This window comes from Watersipora subatra, chromosome 9 (genome assembly GCF_963576615.1).
Source record: "Watersipora subatra chromosome 9, tzWatSuba1.1, whole genome shotgun sequence".
Classification (NCBI taxonomy): Eukaryota; Metazoa; Bryozoa; class Gymnolaemata; order Cheilostomatida; family Watersiporidae; genus Watersipora; species Watersipora subatra.
In genome coordinates, this window is record NC_088716.1 from 16,777,979 (window position 1) to 16,804,337 (window position 26,359).

A 26,359-nucleotide genomic window follows, 5' to 3' on the forward strand; every position below is an offset into this window, starting at 1 on the left:
TTCATCAAATAATTAACCATTCCGGTAAATCTCCTGGCCTCCTTTTTGCTCTTCGGAGGCTTCATTTCAACTATAGCTTGTATTTTACCTGGGTCTGGTTTAATACCAGCACTGCTAACCAAATGTCCTAAAAACTTCACCTCGGTACATCCAAATTCACATTTTTCTTTCCTCAAAGTCATTCCAGACTTCTCAATTCTATTTAAAACTTTATGTAAACGTTGCCAATGTTCGGTTACAGTTTTACCGTAAACTAAAATGTCATCCATCAAACATACAATTCCGTCTAAACCTTTCAATATCTTTTCCATTTTCCTCTGAAAAAATTCAGGGGCTGAAGATGTCCCAAAAGGCATTCTCTTAAAGCAAAATCTTCCCCATGGGGTTACAAAAGTTGTCAATTCTTTGCATTTCTTATCAAGCCGAACTTGCCAAAATCCAGAGTTAGCATCAAGTTTGGAAAACATAACTCCTTTTGCCAATTTACTCAACATGTCTGATATCCTAGGTAAAGGATATACTTCCCTTCTAACAAATTTATTCAAATTGGTCAAATCTACACACATTCTAATCTTACCACCTTGTTTTGGAGCAATGGTAAGACCAGAACACCAATCAGTTGCTTTTTCTATAGGTTCTATAACCTTACTTTCCAACATTTTATCAATTTCTTTTTTAGCCTTTTCACGCAAGCCTGCTGCAATAGGCCTAGGTGCATACAATCTAACAGGTTCAGCATTCCTATTTAAGTCAATACTGAAAATACTAGGCATTGTTCCTAGTCCCTCGAAAGTCTTAGGAAATTCTTTCAAGGGGTCAAATTCGTTAGCACACAAAGCATTAATAACTGCTAACAAATTCAACTTCTTAATCTCGGGCATACATAAAAGATTTCTTTTAGAACCTTTAAGTATGTAAACAAGTATCAATAGCTCTGTAAGTGCTTTTAATAGCTACATCAGCTACTCCTGAAACATTCAATCTATTTCCATCATCTCCATTCAAAATTTGCTCGGGTTCTTTTAAATTCAAACCAAGCTTTCTACTAGCTTTCTCAGTCATAGTGGACACATCAGCTCCTGTGTCAACAGTAAATTCCATATCTTTACCATTTACAGATAAATTTCTGACAAATTTCTCGTCTAGTCAGCTGCTATTACTAGACTCAGAAAACCTTACTCTGGGAGTAGGACTTCTTCCTTCCCTACTTCCACTACTTTCGTACCTATCTCTCCTTTGACTCCTACGTAGCTTGCAGTCCTTAATTGTGTGCCCTTTGGTAGCACAAAAAAGCATCTTACCTCTGGACAAAATCCGATTTCATGTCCTCTCACTCCACAACCATAGCATTTATCTGCCCCTGGAGATGGATACCGTCTAGAATTTTTGCTAGATCTATCATCATATCTCCTCGGGGAATACCTGTCTCTACTTCTCCTACACCATTCAAGTGGTCTCTCTCTAACATAATTCCTAGATGAGCTACTATAGTCTCTAGAGCTTCTAACTTTACTATAGTCTTTATCGTAGTTACTTGACTTCCTATCCTTACCATACCCTCTAGATATATATTTATCTCTAGAAGATACTCTATTCATTTCTTTCTCATTATCCGAATCAGAGTCAAATTTAAATTGACTATCATTGTCCTCTGATTTGTTTTCTACTGCATCTACTTCCAATTTCACATTAAAATTGCCTGCTTTAACAGTTTCCATAGCTCTTTCTGAATCTCTAGCTATTTTTTTAGCTCTCAAGATACCTGAAAACTTAGTCCAATTCAAGTCATTTTGTTGCATCAGCTGGGATCGAAGAGAAGATTCTCTCAACCCTTAACTGCAATAGCTAAAGCAAATTCTTGTCTCAAAGCATCATGTTCAGTTCCAAAAGTCATTTTTCTACTTAAATCTTCAATTCATAATAAATAGTCATTTTCATTTTCTCCTATAGCCTGACTAGCGGTTACAAATTTCATTGTTTTAACATAAACAGTTTTTTCAGACTCAAACAGTTTTCAAGAGTTCCATGGCTCCCTCGTATGTAGAAGTTGCACTTTTTTGATCAAAACCTAAAAATGTCAAAGCTGCTCTACCTGCCTTACCCACGGCATTCAACAAAGATACTAATTTCATTCTACCTCTAAATACATAACAGTTTCTTCCTCGCCCTTTATTGTAACTTTTTCTTCGCCTAATCTCAGCGTGATCATTTCAACGCTTAGATCAAACTCATTTAACCAATTTTTCCATGATCCACCAACATCGTCGCTATTAATTACTAGTTTCGGAAAGTCATTAAAATTCAAATTTCTAGCCATATTCAAAAATAGCTTAAACTTACCTCCGAACACCCTTCGGAACTTCTTTAACAATGCAATCACCACTCACCTTGTATAGTGTCTCTCACTTATCACAGAAAATACACCACGGAAAATCACTAACCACTGTATCACCACTATCGATCGCCGATATCACTACAGTAATACTTCAACTTACGAGTGCTCCAACGTACGAGAAACTTGAGACACGAGCCAGCTTTCAAGCAAGTTTTAGCACTAACATACGAGCCATGTTTGAGATATGAGTACTTGAGTCAGTTGCCAAGTATGCCAGAGGTGTTTTATGAGAACAGCATCACTCTGTATTTTTCAACTGCTCAGGTTATACTGTTGTACCGTGTTTTTTGTGCACGATTTTCTGTGCAGAATTATGTGAATTAAACGTACTGTGCCTAGACCAAAAGTTTGCCAGTAAAATGAAAGATAATACAAAGAAAAAGCAAATGATAACAATTGATATTAAACGCAAAATTATTGAAAAATATGCAAAATGTGTATGCGTGATTGAGCTAGCTCGGCAATATGACAGAAATACATTCATAATTATCAAACAGAAGGATTATATTCAGGGCATTTAGTTCGCAAAAGGACTAACCATCTACTATATAAACGGCAATCGTTGTCTGTCTGTTTGATTGAGTGTCCGCCTTATAGAGTACCATACTTTTCCGACTATTAGCCGCTACGAGGTATCTAGGACGCGTTAACGGGATTCTCCGGTTAGTACATGCCTCTATACATAACCTATTCATAGTTTTACACAGAGCACGTCATATCTGGTTAGCGCGCCTCTTTACGGCGCCCAACGACATTGGTGCGTTCGGAACAGCAAAATTGCGGCCGTGTGAAAAAGCACCGTTCTGAGTTTGGCAGCCTATACAGCTATACAAATGTACTAATCATTAAAAAAGATAAATTAATGAATAGTAATTTACATGCGATTAATATTTACTGCCAACGTGTAATGAGAAGGTCACACGAACATTGATTTCTTGCGGTCACGGGAAAACGCAGTTCTCACCTACTACATTTCTACATAAAAAAAGGTAGGTATTTCTTAATCAATGTTGTATTGTCTATGAATTGCCACACTTCCACTACATAAACCTTTCACTTGCATCCGTGTACAAATGTAGCTATCGGCCTACTGCCAGCCATTTTGCTGATATTGCTTAATATGTATACGATATTTTTTCAATTTCAAACTCCATCTATACTGTTTGTTTTGGTTATATATTTCATTTTGCCAACATGTTAACAAGCACTGCTATACAAAAAATCGTTGTATCTATATTTTGTGAATTTTAATTATCTGTCATGTGTCATCAACATAAGTAGTTATTTGTTTTTTAACTCGGACGCATTTAATGAACTCGCACAAAAAATCTTCGTTTTTAAGTTAGAAATTCTCGAACAAAGATTTAAAATTAAATTATAGGCTAATTTTATAGAGAAATCTTTGGACAACACTGTCACTACTATAAAAGTCTTAAAGACCGTTGGTTATGTTATCAACGAATAATAAAATTCAGTTACTAGCAATTGCTGGTAAAATTGCAAAATGTGTCTACGGCGGTCGACCATAGAAAACGCATAAATGAGTCTACTTCAGTGAAAGGGTTGGAAACGTTGGATTTGCCACTGTTTGTGATAGTAAACATGTTCACTTCGTTCTGAGTTACTTTTATTCTTTTCCAGCTACGAGTACTACAGCTACTACAGAACTTGCACGGGTACTGCTACTGCGTTTTACCTACTAAATTTCTACATCGGAAAGGTTAGTATTGTTGTATGTTATTGCTATTTACTATGTTATTGCTATTACTGCTATTGCTATTTTAATTATATGTGTAATCACAAAAATCTGAATCAGCTATGTCATCAACATAAGTAATTGTTTTCTAACTCGATAGCATTTTCAAAACTTACACAGAAATGGTTGTTTTTAACCACTTCGGGTACAATTGCATAATCCAATTTCGCGTTCAGGTACAATTAAATCATGATGCTCTACAAATTATGACATGGGTCAACAAAAGTCATTTTAACCGTAGAAGCACTCACATTTTTACATAGAACACCTATACTTTTGGAAAGCAAAGAAAATTCTGTATCTGATCGTACTATCTTTATTTCAAAAATTAAAAATAATAAATATTGAAAGTAGCATGAAATAGCGGTTTTATTAAAATTCGTGTTCTACGAACATTTTTGACTAATAAGGGTAGCATGAAAATGTATAAAACTATATATAATAACAAACAATTAAAACATACTGTGTATACAATGCAATCTACAGTCTCTTCCATAGCTGTTAACTTATCTTCGTCACCACTCTACTGGAAGTCTGCCATTTCTATCGCTGAATTGAAGCCTATACGCATCAACTATAGTCGACCATAGAAAACGCATGAGGGAGTCTACTTCAGTGAAAGGGTTGAAAACATTGGATTTGCCACTGTTTGTGATAATAAACATGTTCATTTCCTTCCGCAGCTGAGTTACTTTTACTTTTTTTTCCAGCTACGAGAACTACAGAAACTACAGAACTTGCACGGGCACTCCGAGCCTGGCGATAGGCAGCGGTGAGAAGAAAGCGAGCAGCGTATATTACAAAAAGCACACCATCTCATTCAATGTTAGAAATGCTTGGAGCAGTACAATGCCTTCCAAAAAGCCTATTGCCCAAACCCAAAAACAGATTGATTCCCGTAGAGAGAGATCGAATTTGCGAAGCAGCAGCAAGACGAGCAGAAACTGCAGAGCAAACGCAGCTACGCCCACAACGAAACGGAACTGCTGCTGCAGCTGCTAGAAGAGCAGAAACCGCCGGACAAACACGGGTACATCGAGAGCAGGCCGGAATAGATGCTGCAGCCGCTAGAAGTGCAGAGACTACTAGACCGACCCCAGCAGTAACTCAAACGGCTCAGAGCAGCCGCTACATCGGCCAGACGTGCAGAAACCTCTGAGCAGATGCAGCGGCGACAAGAACATGATGCACTAGCTACAACAGCTGCTCACCGAGCTGAATTTTCGGAGCGGATAAAACGGCGACAACAGCGAGATGCACTAACTACAGCAGCTGCTACCAGGCGCTGTGTATGGACAGAAAACTTCGCGCTTGACTACAGTCATGCAACACAGCATAGGGTTGAATTTTTTTTATGGGACGAATGTCCAAAAATGCTCCAGATGTAACGCCTTACGTTGAAAAGGCGAGAGGCCATATATGTAGTTTATATAGTAGAATTTATTGATAATAAATTTTATCAACAACCGCATTACTGCTGCACAGTTAGTATATACCATGTCAAAACACAGGCTATAGACGAAGAACTGGTGAGTCATGATTAGTGTTTCAAGCATGCAGAAGTCTCAATTCAACAAAAGCTGGCGATAGCTAAGCAGTGCAACAGCAAAATATTTTCTAGAATTTCTTAAAATATATAAAACTTTCTATACTGCCAGTTTGAACAGCGTCAGTTTGCCTAGCAATGTCAATTTCATTATCAGTTCTGTGTACAAAATTAGGACAATGCCGATTTGAGTAGTTCGAGACTGATGCATTGTAGACTAGCTGTAAAACGCATTGCATATCTTCAATGGGCTCTCCAACATTATTGACATGTACAACTGCATATGTGTATGCAGTCAGATCAGCACAAAAAATTTCAGTAGATTGCCTATTTGGAGTTGTTTTACGGTCTGAAAGACTCTCAATAAAACTATTGCTATATGTAAATCTGTTCCCGAACACGGGTAACGCAGCTAGTAGTTTATAAACGGTGCAGCGATCTTCACGACCGCTGATGGCATTGGACAAACAATTGGCCGGTGACAGCGTAACTCAAACGATGCTATGTGAAAAGGCCGGCGCTATCAATCCAAACTGTTTAATAGACATTCGGACAAGCTGGCTAGTGGTCGTGCATTAACCATTTGTGACGACACCTGTGTTCGTCCTAATGGCAACATGTTGCAAGGGCGACAAAGGCAAACGTCCTTAGATAAGTTTATCTTAAAACGGCCGGCTAGTCGTGAAAGCGGGAAAAAAAGGAAAAATTTCTCGCTAACCAGCGAGAAACTTCAAACTATGAACGCTGAAGAAATTTTAATTACGCTTAGTTGAAAATGAAAGTTTGCTTTTAGGCTTGCTTCTAAGTTTGTCTTATAACACTTTGATAAAATCTAAATTTATCAAAGTCAAATGTTGTAACGAAAGATAACTTATATCTCCCTCCCTGGCAAATGCGAGTGTTAACTGCTATTGTATGTATTTAATTTTACATTTTAATTAATCACATTTCCTTGCATTATTTTTTATTTGTTGCTTTTTGAAAGCATGTAGTACGTAAGGACAATAACCAACATAATCTTTCTGTTACAATATCTTGTTTTGAGTGTTTTATTTGCTTTTTTAGAGTATGGAAACCAATCAATATATATTTAATTGTTCTATATATAAATAAATTGCACCAACATGCGAGTAAATTGACATACGAGCTCAGTCTCGGAACGCATTAAGCTCGTAAGTTGAAGTATGACTGTAGTTATTCACCACTACACCACAATATAATAACGTATCACCGATCAAAATTCTCCCCGAACAATCCTGCCTACGACGCCATGTTATATTGCTGGGGAGCAATTAGGCACTCACCGTGAACTCAAGATCACAAGAGGCCGTCAGCTTGGTCTCCGGTCACTATGTAGCGATGGGGGATCACGTGTCTCCTAGACCTCTAAGCCGTAGCTGTGGTGTAGCAGTGTGTGTGTGTGTGTGTGTGCGCGCGCGCGCGTGCGTGCGTGTGTGTGTGTGTGTGTGTGTGTGTGTGGTGGAAATCCTTGAGCTTTGGCTTGCCCATGCTTTTCCGCTGTGGCTTTTCATGTAATTAGAGGCGATAAAAAGCGTAAGTCCACTTGTTAGGACGACCGGTACAATTAAATCTTCTGGTGTACTGTATATTTCAAATTGAAGCCATTTTAATGCTGCTTTCATTGCGATATTCCATCACGGAACTATTTCCATTTCCTTAGTTACACTAAGGTTTCATGTTGAAAAAAGCTAGCTTCGTGAAAAATTGTTTACATCAAATTTTGCAGCATGCCAGTAAAATAAGTTTGGTCAAAACCACATCATGAAATTAATTGTCTTTTTTAAAAATTCACATGCTAAAAATTATATGCACTACAATGGTGATAATTAGTACTAAAGTAGCAGTGTTAGGTGTTGAGGTAGCCATAGTGGAAGCTTGGCTGTTAGTGCGTCCAGTTTTATCGGGTTAACTCAACACTGTGTAAGATTAATAATGAAATGGTCTCACCAGGTTCTATTGCTCCAGAAGTAGTATTTTAGCCGTAGTGGTAACAGTTCTAGTATCTGGGAAATAAAGGTTCTTTAGAGATATTTGATTTTGCGATCTGTGCTTCAGAAATAACTTTTGAGAACGAAGGAAACAGTAAAAAGTAACCAATAGGGTATCAAGTCAACTAGGTCACTTTAGCACGGATAAAATAACGAACAGTAATACATGAGTATGTGACTCCACTTTACCATTGCACATGTAGTACAGCATTGCACATTGTTTATAGTCATGAATCTCAACATGTGTGTAATACATTTATTTATACTATTTGTAAAATTCTAGCAAAGTTTTCTGTTCATAAGGTGAATATTAAAGAGTCAGTGGGTAGTTGTGAATAAAACACCCAGCTCGTCCGTCTTCAGCAATACGATGGTTCAAATAGTAGAAGATCGACCACTGTTAAAAAACATGCTTTCTATATAGGAACAATATAGGTTTGTAATATTTGCTAGGGTTTTTGTATCACAAAATTAGGACACCTTGTTTTGAGAAAAAATTGTTTTGCGTCTAGGAAGCTTTAATTGAAATCAGCAGGTCGTGTGAGTGTTAAAGTTCAGCTCGAACGTACTTCGCTCGAACACAGTACACTTATAAAGAATATTACGTGAAAGTTTTTCTCATAGCTGGTGTACAAGATGAACCAATGTCTAGAAGCCTATGTTAAACATGTTAGATTGTTAAATAATATATAGTCGATTCAATTTATAAATGGAATTAGTAGAAATGAATGTATTCATTCATTGAGATAACAAACCTTTTAGTGTTGCTAAATTACAATGTTACTAAAACATCAGTGTGATGCCATTGCCAGACAAGTTTGGTCAAACTTTGTACTTAAATGAGTGGTATGTAGTCATGTGGGGAGCAGTCGTGGCTCAGTGGTTAGTGCGCTGGCATATGATCAGTAGGTCAGTGGTTCGAATCACATAAGAACCATTGGTGGTGTTATGGAGGGCATCTGACCACGATTGCTTCTGTGCCAACTCTCATGAGCAATTGGTCTCAATAAATGCCATACTAGGAGGATGGCCATTTTCGCAAGTGCCCTTTAATGGGATAAGTCTAAACAGAAGAAGATGATCCTGTTGTTAACCAGATCAATGTTTGTTTTAGAAGTCTTTGTTTGCATCTAGTCACGATTGCTCCTGTGTTGAATCTCATGAACAAATGGTCATAGTGAATCCCACACTGGAAGAATGGCCATTTCTGCAAGTGACCCCTATTGAGAAAAGTCAATTGAGGAAGGTATTCATGTGATTTACCAAATCAATGTTTATTTTAGAAACCTTTCTCGTAAAAGCCATAAAGAAAAATGCTAAAAAAACCGGTGAAGGTTCGACGAAGATCTGGTACAAATGTTTACGGCATTGGTGCAAGTTCCCTGGAGGAGTGCATCACGAAAGCATGTCGTAGCTTTAAGGTAGTTATCAACAATAGACTTATTAATAGATGTTTACATGAATAGGAAGCAATTGTAGTTCACTGTTCATTCAACTCAACTTCATATCATTAGTACTCTGAAAGGTCAAATCTAGCATCTAATGCTGAGCACCTGATAATCATAGGTTTTTTAGCATAGTACAGTAGGTGCTGCTACTAAGTAAATAGTCCATTCCAGTAACGTATACGTTATAGGGAATTTACATAATATGAACAGTAACATACCTGTAAATTGCCTAATCCATTCCAAAATCTTAGCAAACTCACCTCTTTGGCCATGAAAAAGGAAAGACTTGATTCTTTTAATTTGCGGGCTGTACCGTAATTGCAGTAGTATTAGTTTGCATCAAGAACTTTTCTCCTTTTTTATTATCAATCTCACTGGTTTTATAGACCATGATTACCGTAGTTTTACAACAATTTGTTGAGACTGCATATTTTCGACGTTCATTTACAACGATTTGCTCATTTTTTTAATGCAGGAAAGCCTATTCTGCAAAGTAAAACTGATAACAAATATTTTGTACATCTACAATAAAACGAAACAACAAAATATTTTTACTATAAAAAAGCGGTTCTACCTTTTTATCATCTTTCTGTATCAAGGGGTCAAGGTTAGAATGAAAGATAGCTTTCAACAATACTCCCAACTTGTGACATTCAAATTGGTAAACTGATGCGGTATTACTTGCGCAGTCGGTTGCTTAAAGCACATAAATAACATAATTTTTTTATTGTGTATTTCAATACATCAGAGTCTTGGCTTTCGAATGAGCTATTGTTTGCCATGGTGAGACAAACATTGGTTGGTGTTTATAGGATTTCCCCAGAGCTCTACCGCGAAAAAGTTTACTGGCATCGTCTCGAAAATTGTGATGTCACAATTCTCATATTCGTTGTTGTGTGCTCTTACCGCTTATTTATCAACTACGAAAGTGACGATAATGACGCAAGTGGCAGGCGAAGGTAGGACAACTCCAGAGGACGAATGAAGATGACAAAGGAATCAGTGTCATTAGTTCTCCATGTACATATTATTTCTATGATAAGTACCTCAGACTCCAATAACCATACTATATTTTCCCGATGATATTATGCACTAGCTCTTCATTTTTAATGCGAAGTTACGGGTGACGAATGAGACTAATTAATTTCAAGCATTGCGTGATCTCGTGAAAGTGCGATTGACATTTAGTCCTAGGGCCAAGCAACCGCAGGTCATAATTTAATCGATGTGGTTTCATTACCTTTATCAACGACAGTACATTTATTGAAACATAATTAATTAATCGAGAACATGTGATTGTATTGGTCGGGCGTTAGCACGATCTGCGGGCATTGTTGATTGTCTAGAATCTTAGTTTGTTATTAGCGCTCTCTGGGTTTAACAGCACCGAATGTCACAGAAAAATACAGCCTCAATGGCAGCGAAAGGGCTTGACGACCTAAGGCTAAATGAGAATTATGACGCCGCATTTTGAGAACCTGAACCAAGTGTTTTTTCTTTGCAGGATATACTTTTGACACCCCGTTTTTCATAGTTCTATTATTTTTTGTGTATTGAATATAGGCTCATTCGAAAGCCAAGACTCTGATGTATTGAAATATATAATAAAAATTTTATGTAATTTATGTGCTTTAAGGTATTTATGAACAATTGCGCAGCTATCCTATTCTCCCTTTTGTCTACACATTTCATGATCTATTATGATGTACTAGAATTGCTATAACTATAGAACTAATTGCTATAACGATGTATGGAAGAAAAAATCGTGTGTATTTAATCAATTTCAACTGTTGCAGTTGCTATTTGCCAAAAATTAAAATTTATAAAACTCATAAGGCCAATTAATCTATTGAATACTGAATTTACTGATATCCACTGAAAATATCACTCAACTGACAGAACGGCTAGTAGCACCGATGCTAATGGGATCACCCACGTCTATGACAGTATTGTCTAGTATTACTTTGTCATCCACATCTTCCTTGTCAGGGTAGATGAATGAGAGATTAGTAAGACATAATACGTCTGTGTATGTGTATGATCTGTGTTGCGTAATTTACTAGTACAAGTGAGTTAATCTTTACAAAATCTTTCGTGGGAGGTGCAGGAATATATACATTCATTCATATACATGTATACAAGCTCATCACTAGCACCGTTGCTTTCGGTGTCCACCATTTCCTCTGCCAGTTCTTTTTTAGAGGTTGAGTTTTTAGCAGCTGCAGGGTTGGTAGTGCGCTTCCCACCTTTCTGTTTTCTGAGAGGTGCTTTTCGCTTTGCAGCTCCACCTCCAATCTCATCTTTTCAGGCGTATCGGTAAGAATAGCTGACCAATTTCTCTTCTACTGTTTGTCGGTCCGGCTTTGGGCAGTGGAAAGATCTCCTGGGGAGTAACCTTAGTTGTCGACAGCAAAGCTTGGAGAGGGGTGCTGATAAAGAGAGGCATTGTAGTCACAGCATAAGTTGATGGTTCACTGTTGACATGAAAGGGCACTGTCGTATTGGCAGAGGTTGATGACTGTTCATTGTTGATGACAGAAGTTATCTGTTCTTCATTGCTGCCATTGGCTACAGATTCAGGAGACAGGGGTCTATTGGTTACACTTGCTGTCATGAACTCGTGATCACCAAATATTTGACTGTCTAAATGATATTTACCTCTGCATCGAAAAACTGACAATATGTTGGATGGTGTCATACTTAAATTGAATGCAATAGCAGACAATTTTCCAACTTGATAGATGCTGACATGGCGATCAGAGTAGGTTTGCATATAATCATCCATGGCCTTTTGAAATACGTTTTGAGTGGGCCAAAGACTCAGAAATTGAGCGGCTGAAGCTTATGCGATGTATGTGGGGAGAGTGTTAAAAGCACAATACCTGATATTTTCCAGTTCAACTTCTTCTATAGAGACATGTGAATAGGTTGAGCAAGACTCAACCTGCCCCACAACAGGCTGGCTTTACCTGCCCCATGTAGTCATTTTTACCGAAGTATGAATTATTGTAAATTTGACTAGTTATTTGATTAGCTATTTGATTAGTTAACCAGGTGAAATATTAAGGATATTGTTTGCACCGCACATAAAACATAAAATAATTCATAAATGACAAACTTTTCCCAAAATTAAGTTGAAAGTGATGAGTGAAATTTACTTACAAGGTAAATTTTTCAACTTTGTAATTTTACACTCACCTTTCATTCAATGGAGATCTAAGCAATCCAAGATGGTGGCAAAATGACCTTTATCCTTTCACAAGGGCACATAACTTCCCAAACAAACAAGTTTTCAAGAAAACCTCTATGGCTCACCCTACCCCGTGGCTCAACCTACCCCTCCTTCCCCTACGCATGGCGTTTTTTTCTTCTGCAAGTTCAGCGAAATAAACTAACATTCAAATCGAATTGGAAAACTCTCTCGACTTGACACTTTACGTTATATGGAATCTTTTACATAATAAGAAGCAGAAACTTGCATAAAAGCATAAATTTTTGCGCTATCTGAAATTTACGTTATAGGAGCGTCTACTGTATATGCTTATTGTAAATATGGGCTCACCGTATGGAGAATTCTTGTACAAAATTTCGAACTACTTTTTGTACTTCTACGAGATTTGGTCTTTTTTACGAGTTTTCTCACTCTATTTGATTATTTTAGTCTGCCCCTTTTGTCTTAAATTCACCTAATTTTGCATCTTGCTCTTTTTTGTTAACAAGTTTGTTAATATCGGTCTCAATTTACGTGAATGCTTGTTTTAATATATTTTTCCCTTTTTTATTCCTCTCCACTATTCTATCCATTTTTTCATTTTTCCCTACTTGGTTTGTTTTTCCTCACTTGATTTTACACTATTTGTTTTGCGTTGTTTGTTAAACCACAGTTTTCAACCATAATCTGTTTTAGAAAGCTGTTGTAAAGCGGTTTGTTCGAAATCTGAAAGTATTTTCCCATTATCAACAATGTAAATAATTTGAGTCCTTTGAAGTCTAAAAAAACATTTTCTCAAAGCAGTTTTTTTCGAATGTTTTACACCACCAACTGTACATTTAGGTAATAAGAAAGAAGGTGCTATGTAAAATACAGCGATTGTATCATAACAAATCTATCGATAGACTAAACTAGGAGGACAAATGTACTGTACTGCTGTATTTGTAGCAACTTGTAATCCATCCTTGTTCATTCAGAGTCTTGTATATTCTAAATGAATGATAAATAAAAAAGTGTAGAAATAAACTGTTGTTTTAATAAAATATTTTCAAAGGTCAGAAAAAAACCACTTCATAAGTCTTATTTTCATTCATTTTAACATAAACAACAAAGTATCAAAATCTAGTGTATGCTATGTTAGTGATCTAATAGAACTTTAAAAGTTTACTTGCAACAAAATTCACATTACAGTGATTTGGTATCAAAAGATTCACTATGTCTTACTCTGTTGTGTTGTAGGTGCAAAATGTGTGGAAATGTGATTACAAGCTCTTAAAAGCTAAAAAACGAACAGTTAATCGCTGCCATCACGAAAACGCTGCAGTTTGGAATCTCTGTATTTCGAAGATGTCCTCAAACATTTTAGTTGTTGTTGTGACATGTGATGCTATCTTGTGAAATTAAAGGCCAATAGAAGGCTCAATGTTAAACGTCTCGTAGCATTAGTTTTTGACAAACACTTGGGATTTTACAAAAAAAATGTACCAAATATAAATGCTCGTTACTGTACATTTTCATTTCGGCCTGGTCTAATCATCTAGTCATAATCTGATCATGTGACCATACTTGCTGCCAAATGGCACGGCCAATTATTGCAGCATTTTTTGACTATCAAATGTGACCAACAGGATTGTCATGTTTATCAAAAGATGATATGCACTCCTTTGAGGTAATTTTAAAAAATTAAACGTATTGTAAAGGTTATGTGCGACCTTCACTTTCCTCCACTAGTACAAGACTCGTGCATGAGTACAATACATATATATTTCTGTTTAGTTCATCAAGGTGTACAAGAAAGAATCAAGTAACAAGCAATGAACAGGCCCAGAATAGCTCTGCTTTCTACTGCAAATGTTCGTGCTTATGTAGCTGCTAAACTCCGCCCTTGTTCTGCTTGGTTAGACCCAGCTCGGCTCGGTCCAGCTCGGTTCTGTACCGAGCCGGTACGGCTCTTGCTTGGCTGTGGCTTGACTCGGCTTGGCTTGTCTGTACATCGGTTTGGCTTAATTCAAGGGAACGCCATCCACCACACACTCCCCCATTGGCGACTACGGTCTCTAATTCACATCTTGCGGGAGGACTAGCTGGGACAGAGCCTCATGCTGGCGGGCTCCATAGCGAAAGCGCTCTATTTCCTTCAATAGTAGCTGGCGTTCTCGGCCCTCCAGGTGTCCCTGCCGTAGGACCGCTTGCATAATCTCGGCAGCCCTCGTCTACTCCTGGGCGTTCTGTGTTAGCAGCCGGGTCCGGCTGCGCTGCATCTGTAGGAGGGTTTGGCTGACTGGAGTCCGTTCTATTACTTAGGCCAGGGTGTGTGACTCGGCGGGCTCCACAGTCGTCCTGCTCCCCCGGCTCGAAGCCGGACGGACCCGGGCTGGGGGGCACAGTGGTGTCCTAGCCCGCTGTGCCCCTCTCCGGGGGCTGCAATGTCTTCTTCCTTTGGTCGTGGGTGTGCAGGCACCCATCATCAGGGAGCCCCTCATGTTCTCCTGGCAGAAATCCGAGGAGTCCTGGTCTACCAGATATGCCATCGGCTCCACTCCTTCTTGCTAGTGAGTCACGTGGTGTAGGAACATCTGGTCCCTTGACACGTGCTGCCAATCGCAGGAGCATAACAAACACCGCATAATGTTGCAGCACATGAAATTGGATTCGCCGGGTGCTGATTGTGAACTGGCAGATCCGGCAGCACCCATCTTTCACCTGCTCTTCTGCTCGTGTTACAGTTCGGGACGACAAGTACTTAATGGTCCTTACGATGGTCTTCTTCCGTGGCCTGACTCTCTCTGGCTCTGGCTGCATCACGGGTGTACTTTCCTTCACAGCAACAGCCAGCGGAGAAAAAGACAACTCCGGTGAAGGGAGACTGACACTTCTCCTCTTCGTGCGTACAGCAGCCACCCGGCATTCTTCCTCCACTGGTTCTGACATGACTTCTTTTAGTAGCTCCTCTATGCTGTCCTCTGTCGGAGTGGCATCCAACAGCGCCTCTGCTCCCTCTTCAGTAATCTCCAACACGGCAGAATCCGGCCGTCGTGCCATGTCCCTTTTCGTGTTATTCCCTTTGTAGGCCCCCACCTTTGCCGGTGTTGGCCTATCCACTCCTCCAGTTTCTTTCAAACTAATTGTGACCGAAGTCAGTAAATCCTGTAGAGATGTTTTGTCTTCGCTCTCCATCTTTTCCAGCGTCCTGATGTCGGCCAAAGAAAACGAGTACTTTAATAAGAAATTTTTGGTTGCGTCCGTGAGTACCGTTTTGCCTCCTTCCTGCACGACCTCCGGACCGTTTTCCGTTAATTCCATAGAGTAGCATACACCATCTCCGTATCATTCCGGCCTCCTAGTTGTCCGGGCTGGCCTCGGATTGTGCCGGATCGGAGTTGATTGGATTGCGGGGTTGATTGGATCTGGTGTTGCGGTCTCTTCAGTCTATACCGGGTTCGATTCCGATTCTCCCAGAACTTTGTTCCGTGTGGCCGGATTGATTTCCTCGGAACTTGGAGGGCGTCCTGGACTTCCTTCTTTCTCCAGTCCGGCCGAATTTTCCTCGGGAGTTACCTCCTCCCCTCGATTATTTACAGCTTCTATTAGCAACTTTTCTCAGCTTGGGGTGGCATTAATGGTACACGATCTATTCTGCCCTCCTCTTGCCTTTTCTCTGGCCTGCTGGGTCGAGCGCCCTTTATGTTGGGGTCTCTCCTTGGCTCCAGTATGGCTGGGGCCTGCCCCAACCTCTCTGGGCAAGCGTGATAAGGCTTCAGCCTTCTCTCGCTCTGGATGGAAGACTGTCCCTGCCATTCCAGCAGATATGTGTGGTTCCCCCAGGCCTTCAAGACCTGGTATGGTCCCACGAACTTTGCCTGTAGCTTGGGATTTTCTCCTCGTCTCTGGCGTTTGTTCGTGAGCCATACCCAGTCGCCTGGGGCGTACAGCGGTGGCTCTTCTTTATCCTCTTGTCGCACCTCTATCTGGCTTTGCCGAAGTGCCTTGTGCACTGTCTGCAGTTTCCACTGCACCTTAACAGCGTGCTCGTGGGCAGGACAGAACTCGGTCGGTAGGTGGTGACTTTTCAGCTGGTCTGGCAATCTCAATGTCGGTCCCAACATTAGCTTGTTGGCCGTTTCTCCAGTCGCAGAGGGGGTGCCCCTGTATGCCCTCATCATAGCCCTCATCAGCCGGGGAAAGCAGTAGGTCGCACTCATCCTGTCCCCGAGCCAAAAACAGTGCCCTCAAGGAATCTCTGAGTCCCCGGTTATTCCGCTCCACGATTCCATTTGCCTGTGGGTGATACGGAGTCGTGTGGGTTTTTCCTATGTTCCAAAGTTGGCACAGTTCGGCGATCAGTTGGCTCTCAAACTGTACCTCCTGGTCCGTGTGGATCTGCTCCAGCAATCCCGGGTAGCAGAAAACTCGCTCATCTAGTGCATTGGCGACCACCGGGGCCGTAGCGTCAGGTAGTGCCAATGTGTCCTGTCACCGGGTGAAGAGGTCGGTGAGAACCAGCACCCACTTGTTCCCCCTTGGCGTGACAGGAAATGGCCCCACCAGATCCACGGCCACCTTCTGCCAGGGTCGTCCTGCGTAGAGCCTCCTTTTTCCTCCGGCCGCCTTTGTCCCTCCATGCTTTGTGACCTGGCACACTTCGCAACTCTTGATGTGCCGCCTGACTGTGGACGTCAGCCCGGGCCAGTACCACATCAGTTGGAGGCGACCTATCGTCTTTCCCACCCCAGAGTGAGCCAAGGCATGCGTTTGCCACACCATGGTTTTCCGCATGACCTGGGGGGCAGATGGCACACCATCTAGCGTGGCCCTGCGGGGCCACGCGTGCTTCCAGCACACTGTCCTGTCATATGAGCACAGAGCCCCGCATGTGATGCAGAATGTCCAGCTCTCTGCTCCCCCGACCTCCAGGTGTTCTGCTGGCACCTCTTCTGTGGCGATGGCATGGTACATGATGGCCACTGGTCCCTGACCGGTAGCCTGTGTCCTTGCTAGTTCGCCCTTTGGTCCTGTCACTCCTGGCGGGGCTGATAGCTCCTCGGGGGAGCCCCCGGCACCCAGGTTCAATCCCGCCACTGTTGGGGCGGAAGTCCCATGCAGGTTGCCAGCCCCATCGAGGGCGGGAGTCCCATCCAGGCAACTGGTCGGTACCCATGTGGCTAACGGCCCTTGTTCCTTTGCCAGCTCCTTCCGTGAAGGGCCCCCGTCCCTCTGTTCAATGCTTGCGCATTGCCAGCAGTCCTCGCAGGTTTGCTTGCTCAATCCATCTGCATTCTCGTGGCGAGTCCCTGACCGGTGCTCCAGGATGTAGCGGAACTCTGCCAAGATCTCAAGCCACAGGGCTACTTGGTTTGAGGGTTCACTCTTCCAGCATAGCCACCGGAGTGGTGCGTGGTCTGTTCGCAGGAAAAACTCCTGGCCATACAGATACGGCAGGAAGTGTTTGACCATCTTCACTACTGCAAGTAGCTCCCGTCGAGTGACGCAGTAATTGCGTTCTGAGGGGGTGAGGGTCTTGCTGTAGTAGGCAATGACCCTCTCGCAGCCCTCCTGCACTTGGGACAGCACGGCCACTACTCCACATCCGCTGGCGTCTGTGTCCAGGATGTACTGCCTCCGAGGATCGGGATAGCCCAAGATCGGGGCGGTGCTGATGCTTTTCTTTAGCGTGTCGAAAGCGGCCTACTCTTCCTCCGTCCATCTCCAGGGCTCTCCCTTTGCAGTCAGTCGGTGCAAGGGGTGTGCTATAGTGGCGAACTCCGGGATGTATTGTCGGTAATAACCAACCGTCCCGAGGAATCTTTGGAGTTCTCTTACTCCGCGCGGAGTCGGCCACTTTGCTACTGCCTCCACTTTATCAAGGTCTGTAAAGACTCCGTTCTGGCTTACTATGTGCCCCAGTTAGCGTACCTGGGGTTGTAATAGTTTGCATTTGGAAGGCTTCAGCTTTAGTCCGGCCTTGTGAAGTCTCTGAAAGACCTCCTTCAGCCGATGTAGATGCGTATCGAAATCCGGGGCCATGATGATAATATCATCCAGATATAGCAGCAACGTTCTCCAGTGGAGGCCATGTAGTGCGCGTTCCATGAGTCTTTGAAAGGTGGCGGGGGTAGACACCAATCTGAAAGGCAACACCTTCCACTTCCACAGCCCGTACCGTGTCGAGAAGGCTGACTTCTCCAGGAGAACCTGCCAGTACCCGCTCACCAGACCGAGCGTGCTAAAATAGCGACTGCCGGACAGGGTGTCCAGGCTGTCGTCGATCCTGGGTAGCGAGTAGGCATCCTGCTCCGTGATGGCGTTGAGACGCTGGTAATCAATACAAAAGCGCCATTTCCCATCCTTGTTCCGAACCAATCCTACGGGGTAGCTTCAAGCTCCTCCCGCGGGCTCGATGAGTCCTCGTTTGAGCAGGTCCTGGACCTGCCTCTTGGCCTTTGCCTCCTTCTCTGGTCTGAGTCTGTGAGGGGGTTGTCGGATTGGCCGAGTACCTTCCTTAAGTGGAATAGAATGTTCCACCTCCGAGGTCCTTCCCATGTCGTCATCACCCGTACTAAATATGGTGGCATACCGACGCATCAAGCTTGCCAACCTAGACGTTTGTCCCCTGTCCTCACAGTACGGCCAAGCCGACTGGAACAACTCCTCAAGGTGAGCCAGCACTCCATTGATTGAAGTCGGACCGGCATCACACAGTAAGGGATCATCCTCTTTGACCTGTGGGGCTTCCACTCCCGTTTACGTGCCGATAGTGGTTCCGGACCGAAAAGTCATTGGCCGCTCCGTAGTGTTCATGCAAGGGGTGATGACTTGTCCCTTGGGTCCCGGCTGGTTTAGGTCACTGGTCACGGGAGGTTCGTCGGGAAATCCCTTGATTAGTCCTATGGGGCAATAGTTCCATGTGGTGATGCGACAGTGTATCATCATCTCTGTCCGGGCGAAAACCACTAACCCCCTTACCACCTGCACTTTGTTCTGTAGCAACCGCCCATGCCGGTCCGTGCAGACCAGCTGTCTGCTATCCACCCGAACCACCGGTTGCTCAAACTCGAGAGCGCATTGATGAGCCACGAAAAACGGCATTCCGAGGATGACAATCTCGCTCAGTCGGCTCACTACGAAAACCTCCTCCGTCTTCACGTCCCTCAAGCGAATAGTTTGACGGATTATTTCGAAGAAGGGAAACCGTGTTTTATCAGCCAATAGTCCGTGGCTGTCAGTCTCTTTGAGTCGGTCCCGCACGGTTCTTGGCAATCGATCAAATACCTGTTTATTGATCAGGTTGGTGGTGCATCTTGTGTCCAGTAGGAACTGGATGGGCCATCCCTCCACTTTTCTTGGGAGGAAATAGCTGGTGGAGTGCAGTCGGCTGAGAGCTTGCGCCCTAGTGGTGTCCTCGGGGACATCCTCCATGAGGCCTGAAAGGCTTCCTTTCCGTGGTGGGCGAGGTCAGTACCTCGGGCCGTACCACGCCCGGAGCAATTCTGCTGCTCCAGTGATTGCCACCCCAAAGGCGGAGAAGGGGTCGGCCGTGCCGCTTTTAAGGCAGGATTCCGACTGTTCGGTCCAGTGGGGATGGTTTTCAGTGTCTGTGGTGGAGGAGATTTGGGGGTCACCCTCCGGCGCATCAGGTTACGTCCCTACTATTCGCACGGAGGGGCATAGGCAATATTCGCGACAGGGTGGCTGTTCAGACTAATCTCACCCAAGGACTGGTAATAATTCTGTGTTACCACAGGTTTTTTCTGTACACAAATTTTCCTTGGCCTAGTCCTTGCTGGTTGGGACCAGCCATCAGCTGTCGTCGAGTCTCACAAAATCTTAGTATATTTCCGTGTTTGCTTGGCATTGTCATAGCCAGTAGTTGGAGCTACTGTTGTGGCCGTTTTTCGTTTCTCGAAGTTGGTCTGGTGTGGCGAGGGCAGCTCTTTTGTACATGCCCTGGTTGGCCACATTTTCAGCAAAGAGTAGCTGGCTATCTCCTTTTATCAGCTGGGTCATGCACCTGCTCCTGGAGCCGCTCCACCTTGTCCATGAGAGTTTGGACCAGCCGGGCTAGTTGTCCTATGACATATGTCTCGGCTGAGTTTACCTGGTCAGAGGTTCCTCCCTCCAGGACTCGCACCGAAGATCCGGTGGGCCTACGCTCGCCTCCTTGGATTTGGAGATAGTCATTTCTGGCTCGTACAGCGTTCGCCAGCGTGGGCGTAGGTACGGCTAACAGATGTCTCTGCAGGGCAAGGTCCCTCAGCGAGCTGCAGAAAGTCTCCATAGCCATGCTATTTTGGTGGCAATTTTTCGAGGCCTCTCCACTTCCATAGCATGCTCCTGCAGCGTCATCCCTTCCTCTTGCCTAAGGGCCTTGAGTTGGCTCAGCGCCTGCCTAGCGGATAGTGCAAACCTTGCCCGGAGGGCATTGAAAATAGCCTCCTGGTCCTCGGCTCGCCCATAGTCCTCAGTCTGATCACCCAACGCTTCCCAGAGGTGCAATAGAGTTGCTCCTTCCGTCCACTGGTTGGCGTCGGCTACTTCTGTGGAGCGAGCAATAAAGTATTCCACATCTTCTTTCCCAGTATACTGGGGAGTCCTGAAGCGCGACGCTGGTTACTGAGCTCTCGGCATCAGCAACACCCGTTCTAGTGCCTCGACTAGTCGGTCGGGTCTTGGGTCAGCGCTCCTGGCTCTCCTGTTAGCCATGTCTGGTTCCTAGTAAGTTTCTGCTCCTTTTCCAGAGCAGTACCTCTACTGTGTTCGCGGCTGCTGGCTCTTTTCTGGGTTTCTTCCCGTAGGAAGTTCTTCCAGTAGAAGCACACCGCTTCTTTAAGCAAGTCCCGCCGAATCCCTTAGTAAGTTTCTGCTCCTAGAGCAGTGCATCTACTGGATCCGATTGGCAGGCTTTTCGCAGCTCTTCCTAGGTTTCTTCCGGTAAGAAGTTTTTTCAGTAGGAGCTTGGTGCCTCCTCAAACAAGTCCTTTTAGTAGGTTTCTGCTCCCGGAGCAGTGCATCTACTAATCCTGTAGGCTTTCTACAGCTCTCTCTGGGTTTCTTTCAGTAGGAAGTTCTTCCAGTAGTAGTGGTGTTGCCATTTTTCAAGCAGCCCTAGTTTATCCAGAGTCCAGTGATCCAATGCAAGTCCTGTGGTGGAGTTTTTGGGTTCGTTACCAATCTCACTGCTGCCACCAGTGTAAAGGTTTTGTGCAACCTTCACTTTCCTCCACTAGTACAAAACTCGTGCATGAGTACAATACATATATTTCTGCTTAGTTCATCAAGGTGTACAAGAAAGAATCAAGTAACAGGCAATGAACAGGCCCAGAACAGCTCTGCTTTCTACTGCAAATGTTCGTGCTTATATAGCTGCTCAACTCCGCCCTTGTTCTGCTTAGTTAGACCTGGCCCAGCTCGGTCCGGCTTTGCTCAGTCTGGTGCCGAGCCGGTTCGGCTCTGGCTTGACTGTGGCTTGACTCGGCTTGACTGTACATCGGCTTGGCTTAATGTAAGGGGACGCCATACACCACAGTATTTTTACAGTAGGTTTTGAAATGTCAGTACTCAAAGTGACAGCATTACAATGATGATGAAATAGGCGCGTAAGGAGAATAGACATGGTTTTATTGCATGAGTGAAATATATTTGTGAAAATATTTCGACAAATGAGGTTGCATGAAAGTGTAAACAGAAGGCATCGTGTTCAGCTTACGTCCCATTTGAGCCGTTATCGAAAGGGATTCCAGTCTACGGCGTTTTCGTGATGGCTGTGATTAACTCTTCGTTTTTGGGCTTTCATGAGCTTGTAATCACATTTCCACATATTTTGCACCTACAACACAACAGAGTAAGACATGGTGAATCTTTTGATACCAAATAACTGTAATGTGAATGTTGTTGCGAGTAAACCTTTAATGAACAAGTACAATCACAAATTCTAGCGGAATTCAAAAAGGAATTGGAGAAAAGTTTTTCCATTTTGACCGAATATAACAAAATGAATGCTACAGTAGGGTGTTTAAGGCTAGCCTCAGTTTCTTTCATTTAGTCAAAAGTCGAAGTTTTGGTTTAAATCTGAAGCATAAAAATCTGGAGTTCTTTTGGTCAAAATCTCATCTGGTTTGAGATGGTAAACTTAATGAAGCTGAGTTATGGTTGTTTTCTCATTCTCTTTAAAGGTTGTTAGCTATTCTCTACCGCGATGTTTTACAAAAGAGCTGACAACATACTATCTGTTACACTACAAATTCAATTGGCCATACTATGGAATAATTGTTCACACCATAAATATTACAGGTGCTAAACTTTAACGCCGGTTGGTTAAAATAGCATGCTTTATTTGTCGCCAATTTTTTCCCACATCAGATTTTTATACATTACAATAAATAAATCTTTTTAAACGTTTTGTAATTTTAGACCGAACAGTTCAGATTCATCATTTATCTTGGTGTTTAGATTGCCGACGGCTTTAGTTCTGAGTAGTTATCTAGCCAATGGGAAAGTTTAACAAGGATTTGTAGCTTTTTAAACAGGAATTCTTTTTAGTTGATTGCTGGTTCACTTGTTACCGCCATACCATGCACCAATTTATGCAATTTTTTATTATTTTGTTCAGTATATTTGATCATTTTAGCTAGTGTTTGTTTTCTACGTCTTTCCCTCCAGCTTTTCATGTCACATTCTTCCGTAGTTTCTTTATATCTTTTGCCATCGTCATTCTTAATCATAGGTTTGCACAAACAATTTGATTATTTCAAACCAAATTCATTCACTTTAGATTGATGAGAAAAATTTACAACATGTCATACATGAAGAGGCTATTGTAGAAAATAATGACTACTTTGCCAGCTTACCAAATGACAGCCTTCTGATCTTCATCACACGATTTAGCCAGAAAGGTATGTCCATGGCAATATCTCTGTTTATTACAAGATGAACACGTTGTAAAATGTCAGGGTGGATGCAGATAGTACTGTAGGGATAAACACAACTATTAAATGATCATGTGCTCTGCAGTCTCTAGAGTAAGAAAAACATCAACTCCAGGTGATATGATCATGGACACTACTATTCAAATTATTTTCACTGTTCCACGTGTATTTTAGTTAGAAGCATCATACTATTTCAATTTAATAAATTATTATTTTGTTAGTGTTACAAGTTCTGGTTGTACGGCAAATATCATTGAGTCCAGTAAACTCTCCGACGATCAGTGAAAATCTTTTAAATAGAAACTAATGTTTTAGGTTAATTAGTTGATTTTGAGTGTTGAGGATGTTTAAGAGAAATGAGGAAGGGTGTCACAAGTGTGTTGCACATTAGCACTTTACAAAACAGAAAAATAATGGTCTATGATGGCTGCTAACACAATGATGTTTGATTTGTGATGGCTGCTAGCGCAATGATATTTGATCTGTGGTGGCTGCTAGCACAATGATGTTTGATCTGTAATGGCTGCTAAAACAATGATGTTTGATCCGTGACGGCTGCTAACACAATGATGTTTGATCTGTGATGGCTGCTAACACAATGATGTTTGATTTGTGATGGCTGCTAGCACAATGATGTTTGATCTGTAATGGCTGCTAAAACAATGATGCTTGATCCGTGACGGCTGCTAAAACAATGATGTTTGATCCGTGACGGCTGCTAAAACAATGATGTTTGATCCGTGACGGCTGCTAAAACAATGATGTTTGATCCGTGACGGCTGCTAAAACAATGATGTTTGATCCGTGACGGCTGCTAACACAATGATGTTTGATCTATGACGGCTGCTATCACAATGATGTTTGATCTGTAATGGCTGCTAAAACAATGATGTTTGATCCGTGACGGCTGCTAACACAATGATGTTTGATCTGTGATGGCTGCTAACACAATGATGTTTGATTTGTGATGGCTGCTAGCACAATGATGTTTGATCTGTAATGGCTGCTAAAACAATGATGTTTGATCCGTGACGGCTGCTAAAACAATGATGTTTGATCCGTGACGGCTGCTAAAACAATGATGTTTGATCCGTGACGGCTGCTAACACAATGATGTTTGATCTATGACGGCTGCTATCACAATGATGTTTGATCTGTGACGGCTGCTAACACAATGATGCTTGATCTGTGATGGCTGCTAGCACAATGATGTTTGATCTGTGACGGCTGCTATCACAATGATGTTTGATCTATGACGGCTGCTATCGCAATGATGTTTGATCTGTGACGGCTGCTAGCATGATGTTTGCAGAAGAATCTCACTGGCCTGGAGTATGAGAGATATTTATGTAGGCTACAGTAGACGCTCCTATAACTTATACCTCCTATAACTTAAATTCCAGATAATATAAAAAATTTGTATAAAGTTTTCGCTTCCTACTACATAAAAACTTCTATATAACATACAGTGTTAAGTCGAGTGAGTTTTCAAGATCGATATGATTGTTAGTTTGTTTTGCCGCACTTACGAAAGAAAAAACGCTGTGCGCTTAACATACTTTTTATTATATATAGCTTTCGCGACACTCTAGTTCTTCGTTAAATGTGTCGACAAAAAAGGTGAATAGGATAGCTGCGCAATTGTTCATAAATACAAAGGCAATTGGTAAGTGAAGGTGTTAAAGTGTCGGTCTACCAGTCTTATTGTCACGAGTTGGAGTATCGTTTAAAATGATCTTCATCCTAGCCTGGACCCCTGGATAGTAATAGATGACGAACAGGTAGAACCGCTGTTTATAGTAAAAATATTTTGTTGTTTTTCTTTATTGTAGACGTACAAAATATTTGCTATTAGCTTTACTTTGCAGAATAGACTTTGCTGTTTAGAAATATAAGCAAATCGTAGTAAGTGGACGTCGAAAATGTGCAGTTCCTATCAACTAGTTGTTAACTTACTGCCATCATGGTCTATAAAACTAGTGAAATGATCATAAAAAGGAGAGTTGTTGATGCAAACCCTGACTCCTAGGTACAAGATAGATGACAACCAAATAGATCTATTTTTTATAGTAAAAAGATTTTGTAGTTTGCCTTATTGTAGACATACCAAATATTTGTTGTTAGTTTTACTTTGCAGAATAGAATTTGCTGTCTAGAAAAAATGAGCAAATAATTGTGAATGAATGTCAAAAATGTGCAGTCTCTATCAACTTGTTGCAAAATTACCACATTTATGGTCTATGAAACCAGTAAGATTGATCATAACAAAAAGCAAAGTTGTTGATGCAAACCAGTAATACTGCAGTTACAGTACAGCCAACGAATTAAAATAGTTAAGTCAAGTTTTTCCTTTTTTTGCATGGCCAAAGGGGTAAAAAATTGGAAAGATCTTGGTACGGATTAGACAATTTACCTTTATTTAAATGTTCTTATAACATAATTTCTCTATAAAGCAAACGTTTCTGGAACGGATTATTTATGTTATAGGAGCGTCCACTGTATTTTAATTTTTTGTTAATTTTTTAACGAATATTTTACTTTGCTGAGTGATCAAGCCACGAAAGGTGAATCGTTAAATAGCAAAGGAATACTATATGATCAATGATAAACTTCAAACGAATGCAAGTTCTAACAGGGTCTATGAGTCACATTGTCAATAATTGCTTTAGAACACTTTGTAGATTCAAGGACAGATCGGATAGGTAAGCTGCTCAAGCGTCGACGAAGTTATTACCGGTATTCACTAGTACAAACTACTGGAAGAGCAAGTGAACTTACAGATATATATCAAGGGATATTTCTAGTAATCATTTTAGTCAATGTTTGTTTGCTTCTCTATTCATGTCTAAAAGTGATATTATTCTGCATGTTGCTTTCACGGGATATTTGATTAATAATTTGTTTTAATTTGTATATTTTATATTTGATTTTTGTTAATTTTTAATTGTATGGCTCTAGTGTCTATCTCTTTATCTTCTCTGGATACATGAATTTTAATAAATATTTTAATCAATGAAAATTTTGCTTTTCTCAATGTTTGAAAGTGAGACTGATAACTGTCTGTATGAACAT

At 41.8% G+C, this 26,359-nt stretch overlaps 1 protein-coding gene and 1 long non-coding RNA gene across 3 annotated transcripts in view; one reads left to right on the forward strand and one right to left on the reverse strand.

Moving 5' to 3' along the window:
- LOC137403667 (uncharacterized) overlaps positions 1–7,071 on the reverse strand; it is a 21,569-nt gene extending 14,498 nt beyond the window's left edge. For both annotated transcript variants that reach the window (XR_010979602.1, XR_010979604.1), the window contains exon 1: positions 7,002–7,071. The gene's annotated coding sequence lies outside the window, so the exon portion shown is untranslated. The remainder of the gene's footprint in view (positions 1–7,001) is intronic.
- A 145-nt stretch (positions 7,072–7,216) lies between these two features.
- On the forward strand, positions 7,217–23,242 carry LOC137403541 (uncharacterized). The gene is made up of 3 exons (XR_010979586.1): positions 7,217–7,251; positions 8,990–9,127; positions 23,134–23,242. It is a non-coding gene; the product is annotated as an uncharacterized lncRNA (long non-coding RNA).
- The last annotated feature ends 3,117 nt before the right edge of the window (positions 23,243–26,359 follow it).